General features: G+C 40.2%; 1 pseudogene; it reads left to right on the plus strand.

The window, feature by feature from the left end:
• The first annotated feature begins 4,480 nt into the window (after positions 1 to 4,480).
• On the plus strand, positions 4,481 to 5,823 carry LOC118706740 (annotated as a pseudogene).
• The last annotated feature ends 1,734 nt before the right edge of the window (positions 5,824 to 7,557 follow it).

Here is a 7,557-nt window from a genome sequence, read left to right on the forward strand (position 1 = left end):
TATGAGATATTTGATTACAGTGCTTTATTCTGCATATCTCTTATAATAAAAGACCCCTGGCTGTCACACCATAGCGCTGTAAAGACCAAATGAGCAACAACTCTTGCAGTGGGCAGAGTGGGGCTCTGGCTACTAATGGTGGAGAGCTATGAGCAGCAGAGGGCTACAAGCAGTGGAGGGCTAGGAGCAGCAGAAGGCAGCGGGGCAGAGAGCTATGAGTGGCAATGGGTGGGGCAGCCAGCTGAGGCAAGCGGAAGCTAGCTACTCATGAATGATTTTGTGCATGCTGGGCCTCTAGTATTGAAAATAATAATGTTGGGTTAGAAAGCAGCATTGGTTCATAACATAAAAACATTAGTATGCTTCTCAAACAACATTTGAAAATGACTGAGGCCTGGTATATTCTATTATACTTAGGTCTTTCTCCTGTGCTACATTGTGTACATAACACAGTATAGTAGACTGGATAAGGGCATAGTTTATGGAATCAGCCTACTTAATTCAAATGCTGACCGCTATACTGTTCTGTGACCTAAAATAAGCCACTTAATCTACTTGTGTCTGCATTTTCTGAAATGCTAATGACAATATTATATATGTCAATCCTGGGCTTATCAGCATTAAATGTTTCAAAAATACCTAACAGAGTGCCTGGCACATGGTAAAAGCTCAATAAATGTTATCTACTATTATTGCGGTTATGTGTGGTCAAGAATGATTTGTATGAACATAAATAAGAGTGAGCCAGACTTCTTACCCTTCATAATCCATCAGGAAAGATACACCACTAACATTATCAAAGAGATGTCATATATGATGCACTCAGAGAGTTGTACCACACCAAATGTAAACACTGGTGGTTAGGGATGAGGGAATACTAATATACAGACATGCTGGCTGCTGCATCCTTGACTATCCTTTAAAAATAAAGTATAATGCAATGAAAATCAGCATGATCAGGCTCATGTTAAAATCCTAAGTCTGAAACTCACATAGTGGTATGATTCTGACAAAATCACTTAAATCTCATTTAATGGAATATAGTAATATTTACTTCAAATAATTGCTGTTAGAATGATATAGCATATGTAAAATGCCTAGTACAATCACAGCACCCAGTAGCACTCAGGAAATGTTTGATCACTTTTCCTCATTTCATAAAAGCTATGGTCAGACTATAAAGTTGATTCTCTATAGCCTGCTAGATGCAAGGGTTATTGATTTTGTTAAGAAGTATGCCTTCCCTTTTTTCCTTTTTGAAAATATATCCTATCTCACTGAACTAAAATATCCTTGAAATAGAAACTAGAAAATCAGTGACCAATTTCTTTACCCACATAAAAAGTGAGAAAAGCATAACTCTTGCTCATCACTAGGGTTGAACAACTGCAATTTCAGAACTGTGTGTGAATTAAAGACATTTCTTAATCTCCTACGGCTATCAATCCTCCAACCTTCATAAGCCTTCCCACTCAGAGGATAAGAAAAAGGATGAAAAGAAAACCTTTGTTTCCTTTTTAACAGCAAAGAATAGGGCAGCAGCCTAAAAATAAATCGTTCTTTCGGCCTATGAAAAGAAAAAAGAAAGAAAGAAAAAGAAAGGGACTCTTATACTATGATGGACAAAAATGTCAAATAAAATTAGACCAAACTGTAGAGTTAAAACCAAAGGGGAACCTTTCTTCTAAATTACTGCATTTCCCTCTAGATATCAGAGATGCTTTCCAGGACCATTACTAATGATCTGAATCAAAAGAAAAAGGCAATTTAAAAGCACATTAGAAAGTTGTGTGTGTGTGTGTGTGTGTGTGTGTGTGTGTGTGTGTGTATGTGTGTGTGTGTGTGTCTGTGTGTCTGTGTGTGTGTGTGTGTGTGTGTGTGTGTGTGTGTGTGTGTGTGTGTGTCTGGTGTGTCTGTATGTGTGAATGCATGTGCAAGTGTGTGTGTAATCTTAGTACATGGCAGGCACAAGGTTCCAGGGGGGAAAGGTTTAATGTTCTATAAAGCAAATCTTTAAAAAATGTGAAAGGAAAAACGTTGCCTTTATGACAGAAAAGGCTACCTTTTTATCTCAAGATAGTCAAAGAAACAGTTTGTCCTTTATAACTGATATTTAGATGCTTTCATCCTTTTGACAAAAAGAGCTTATGAACTAGTGGAATTTAAAGTTAAGGTACAGGAAGGTTTAATGGAAATTAGGCAGTTGTATCCTATAGCCTAGAAAAAATGTTTTTACAGAGTTATTTCACAAAGATATAATTCTGTTTTTCCCCCAAAGTATATGACATTAATGAGGTTTTAAATTATAGAACCAAAGAATAATGGAGCATCTAACATACTTTTTCCATCCCTCAATGAATACACTCACCTTTCTTCCAATTATATAGATTCACTATTCTTTCAGGAGAAAAATATAATGATAAAAAATTCACCAGACTGAACCTAGACATTTCAAAGGACTACAAAAACTATCTCATTTACAAAGAAAACTATACTAGGTTCACCACTATGGGTGGTAGTAGAGAAGTAGGTTATTGGGGTCAAGTAGGCAAGTTTATGGTGACACCACATTATACATCATTAGCTGTAAATAACTCCACAAGGATTCAGACAAGTATTTTCTCTTAAGACAAATAGTTTCCATATAATGTTTTCATCCAAAATCATCCCTCCTGTAAAATGACGTGATGACTTATTGTTGCACTTAAAATATGGACCAAACGCATCCCTTTATAATCTGTCCACCACTTACTTTCCCCATCCTACTTTTCTCCCCCTTGCCCAATATACCATAGTCACACTGTCCTTCTGTTTCATGAACACATCAAACTGATCTCTGCCTCAGAGTCTTTGTGCTTGGTTCTCCATCTGCCTGGAATGCTCTCCTGACTTTTCATTAGAGTTGAGGTTAAATATCACCTTTTCCAAGAGGCCATCTCAAGCCATCCCATCCAAAATAATCCTGTCTGCACCATTATTCTGTTTTATTTTTTTTCCTAACAGAAGATTCTAAAATATATTTGTGGAATAAAGGAACACTTCACATAATAATTCTTTTTTTAAAATACATTTTATTGTTTTTTATAGAGAGGAAGAGAGAGGGATAGAGAGTTAGAAACATCAATGAAGGAGAAACATTGATCAACTGCCTTCTGCACACCCCCTACTGAGGATGTGCCTGCAATCAAGGCACATGCCCCCAACCGAAATAAAAAGTGGGACCACTGAGTCCACAGTTGGTTTCGGCCATATAATAATTCTTGAACTGCCTCGACTTCCAGGTAACTTTTTGGAGGGCTAAGACTAATGCAGAATCTGCAATTGAATAAGGACAAAGGCAAATCAATAATTTGTTCCAAAATTTATATTGTACTAGAGGCGCAGTGCACGAAATTGATGGTGTCCCTCAGCCCAGCCCACACCTTCTCAAATATGGGACCCTTTGAGGGATGTCTGACTGCCTGATGGGATCAGGCCTAAATGGGCAGTCTGACATCTCTCTCACAATCCAGGACTGCTGGCTCACAACTGCTCACCTGCCTGCCTTCCTCATTGCCCCTAACCGCTTCTGCCTGCCAGCCTGATCACCCCCTAACCACTCGTATGCCAGCCTGATTGATGTCTAACTGCTCTCCTGCCAGCCTGTTTGCCCTCAACTTCTCTCCTCTGCTGGTTTGGTCACCCCTAACTGCCCTCTCCTGGAAGATTGATCATCCTTAACTGCCCTCCCTTGCAGTCCTGTTGCCTCCCAACTGCCCTTTTCTTCTGGCCATCTTGTGGTGACCATCCCCTTTAAACAGCCTACCCACCATACATCTTGTGTCCCCATGGGGGCAGGATCTTTGACCACATGGGGGCAGCTATCTTGATCTTTTGTGTTGGAGTGATGGCCAATCTGCATATTACTCTTATTAGATAGGCCTTGTGCATGGGTGGAGGCCAGCTGGTTTGCCCTGAAGGGTGTCCCAGATTAGGGTGGGGTTCCCTTGGGGCATGGGGCAGCATGGGCAAAGGGTCTGTGGTGGTTTGAAAGCCAACCACCCCACCCCCCTCCCTGGCGACCCAAGCAGAGGCTCTGGTATCTGGAATTTATTTACTATATATATATAGTATATATATATAGTAAATAAATTTGTATTTGAAATACAAGTATTTAAGTTGTATCTTAAGAGATTTTTTGATATATATATACATATATTCTTGATGCCTTATTAATAAAAAAGAAATGCATGATTGTTGAAAAATTAGCATGGCCCTTATGAAAGGAAAACCAAGCAAATTACTAAAACCTTTTTTTTTTTAGAAAATAATTTGGCAGTGTCCGACCAAATGTAAAAGTCATAAAGATAATTTAGGGGGCCTGGGTTCCTATGGGGCCTTATCAGTGGCAGCTGTGTCTGCAGTCTCCACTTTAAACAGCCTGCCCACCATGTTCTGGCCTGCCACCAGGACCAACAGCTGCCGGTTATGGACCCCCAACATGTATAGGGTCAGAGACTATTCAATACATCTACTTCTAGAACTTCTCCAGAGAACTGAGGAGCTCCACAAGACTGATGGGAAAAAGGAGTCCAAGGTGGTGTGCTTCTACTGGGGGACATCTCCAGCATCCTCATTGCCCCAGCCACCCTGTCAGACAGGCTTGCCAACCAGTCCATTTGCTACAAAACTAGACTGGGGTCAACAATAGCGAGGAAAGGGGAAATCAAGGAGATGGAGAACCAAAAATGGTTGACCTGCCCATGAAGTTCAAGTACCAGGTGCAGCACTGGGAGCAGTTGTTTTCAAGAGAGCTGGAGTCTCTGCCTGACACCCACATCAGAAGAGAGTGCAGCATTACTTTCTCTGCTCAGTGAGACTCAGTAGCTCAAGTCCTACCTGGAGTGGAAGGACTTCTTCTACTATCTCATCTACGACCTGCAGCAGAAGATGCTGCTGGCTGACAAAGGGGGGATTCCTGTGGAAAACCAGTACCAGGCTGACATCACCCACTGGAAGGAGAGGAGTACAGTCGTGATCAGTTTAAATTGGAGACCAAGATGTAGGAGACACACGGCTCAGTCATAAACAAATAGATTGACCAGTTGCTGGTGGTGGCCCACTCCTTGGGCAACTTTAAGCAGACCCTTGACTACAGCAGCAGCTCCATCTGACAACCCAGCCTGCACATTAGCACTGCAGCTGCCTCCCAGGATATTATCCTGTTCCACCCCATTCTGCACAAGAACTTGTATGACTTTGCCAAGGCCATTTTGGTTCTGGTGTGTCAGGGTGGGCTCATGCTCTGTTGGGGTAAAATGGAGGAGTGGTCAGTCTCAGAGGCCAGTATCTTATCCAAGGAGGTCCTGGAGAAATATAGGAAAGATTTCAGTAACATCCACCAAAAATTTTTACCTTGAAAGTTACTCATCAGCATCATCCAGTACTAATCCATGTGGAAGACCACCAATAGATAAGTGCAGCAGAAACGTTTGAAAGCAGCTAAAGCTGAGAGTGCATTAGAGCAAGTTTATATCCCCAACTATAACAAGCCAAATCCAAACCAGATCGGCATGAACAACATCAGGTGGGTGTGGTGAAGGGCACAGGGGCTGACAGAGCTGACACATCACTCAATCTTACCAGTGGTATTTTTGGAGTCCCCCTAACATGCAGCATCATCTCTGCACATCTAATTGCACATATTGTAAGAAATATGGTGACATGGAAAGGGAAAATAGTATGGCAACATCTTCTAAAGTTAATCATATTACCCAGCAATTATACCCCTTGTCATTTACCAAAAGAAATGAAAAGTTATGTCGAAGCAACAATCATATATAAATGTTCAAAGCAGCGTTATTCATATAGCCCAAAAGTGAAAGCTACCCAAATGAACCTCAGTTGCTGAATAGATAATATTTCATGATATATTCACACCATAAAATACTACATAAATAAAATTATAAAAGGCAAAACTATAGTGATAGAAAACAATTCAAGGGATACCTGGGGTGGGAGTAGGGAGGAATGCAGCTGAATTGGATGTAGAAGTGAAATGGTCACTTGGAAACATCTTAGGGTGAAGGAGATATTTCGTAGCTTAATCACCATGCTAGTTACATTGCGTACAATTACCCAAATTTACCAAGTTATGCAGTTAAAATTGGTGAATTGTATTATAGATAAATAACAACTTAATGAGCCATAAAAGAATAAAAAAGAAAGCAAAGGTAGAAGTAGTGTCCCACCTGTTGCTGGTGTGCGTGACTGGTCCTTTTATGGAGGCATGAGGAAAGAATTCCAAAAGCACATGCGTGGAGAAGTTTAAAATGTGATGGCAAGATTTTGTTGTGAATTAAGAGGAATTAATACATTATTGGGGACCTAGAGGATGGGCAGGCTTTAGATGCACTTCAGTGAGGCTTCTGTTAATTATTCATATATCTTCTTGGATTAGGCCAATGGTCTGCAAATTCATTAGTCAACAGAGTCAAATATCAACAGTACAGCGAATGAAATTTATTTTGAGAGCCAAATCTTTAAAACTTAAACTTCTTCTAATACCACTTCTTCAAAATAGACTCCCTCATGCTGTGGTATTTTGTGGAAGAGCCACACTCAAGGGGCCAAAGAGCCGCATGTGGCTTGCGAGCCACAGTTTGCCCACCACGGGTTTAGGCAAAGGACAAAGAACCATTTAAATTATCCAAACTTCTAACTCTTCCTAAGCTTGGATTGAGCCCTCCTCCCAGTAAATTATATTGGGACTTCAAGCCTTCTATCCAATTCAATTACTTTCTGATTAGTCTCATGCAAGGTCCTGCCTCTCTATTTCATCACACTAACTCTCATTGTGCATGTCCAAAAGTTTTGTTATATCATCTAGTTCTTATTGCCCACGCCCTGGGCAGAGAAATTTCCTACCCCCACCTCAAGGACTGGGCTTTTAGGATTTCTAAGGAGGGTTCCTGTCCAGTTCTTGAGTATGGAGTGTGCTAATGGGTCTGTTTACCAGTAAGCCAGATAGAAATTTTGTTTTGTTACTTGTTCCCACTTTCCAATGTATGAAAATAATTTAATTCTCTTTTGCTTTCTTATATTAATAACTCTACCTATGCTGAGACAACTTCTTGCTCCTAGTGAATGAAAAGCTATGTCCACACAACAACCATATATAAATGTTCAAAGTAGCGTTATTCATATAACCCCAAAGTGAAAGCTACCCAAATGAACCCCCTAGTGGGGGTTAAGAAAAACACAGGATAAATCATTTGTCCTTTTCTGATCCAGAATGTGAAGAACAATCCCTCCACTATTTCTTCTTTCCCCCAGCACCAAAACCTTCTATTGAAGTTATATGTTATTTTTTGCTAAAAGCAATTCTTTAAAAGGATGATATCTCTAAACTCATGGTACTCTCTGAGTTTGTAGTAGGCAGACTTGTTTTACAGGGTGGGGAAAATGACTTCTGAATTTATGAAAAATATGTCAACCTGGTGGTTCAATATAAAACTGGAGAAAGTCCAAGGATATTTCAGCTAAATCATTTGATTAAAATTTGGTTATTTGACCTGA

This window comes from Pipistrellus kuhlii, unplaced genomic scaffold (genome assembly GCF_014108245.1).
Source record: "Pipistrellus kuhlii isolate mPipKuh1 unplaced genomic scaffold, mPipKuh1.p scaffold_m20_p_54, whole genome shotgun sequence".
In the NCBI taxonomy this organism is placed as follows: Eukaryota; Metazoa; Chordata; class Mammalia; order Chiroptera; family Vespertilionidae; genus Pipistrellus; species Pipistrellus kuhlii.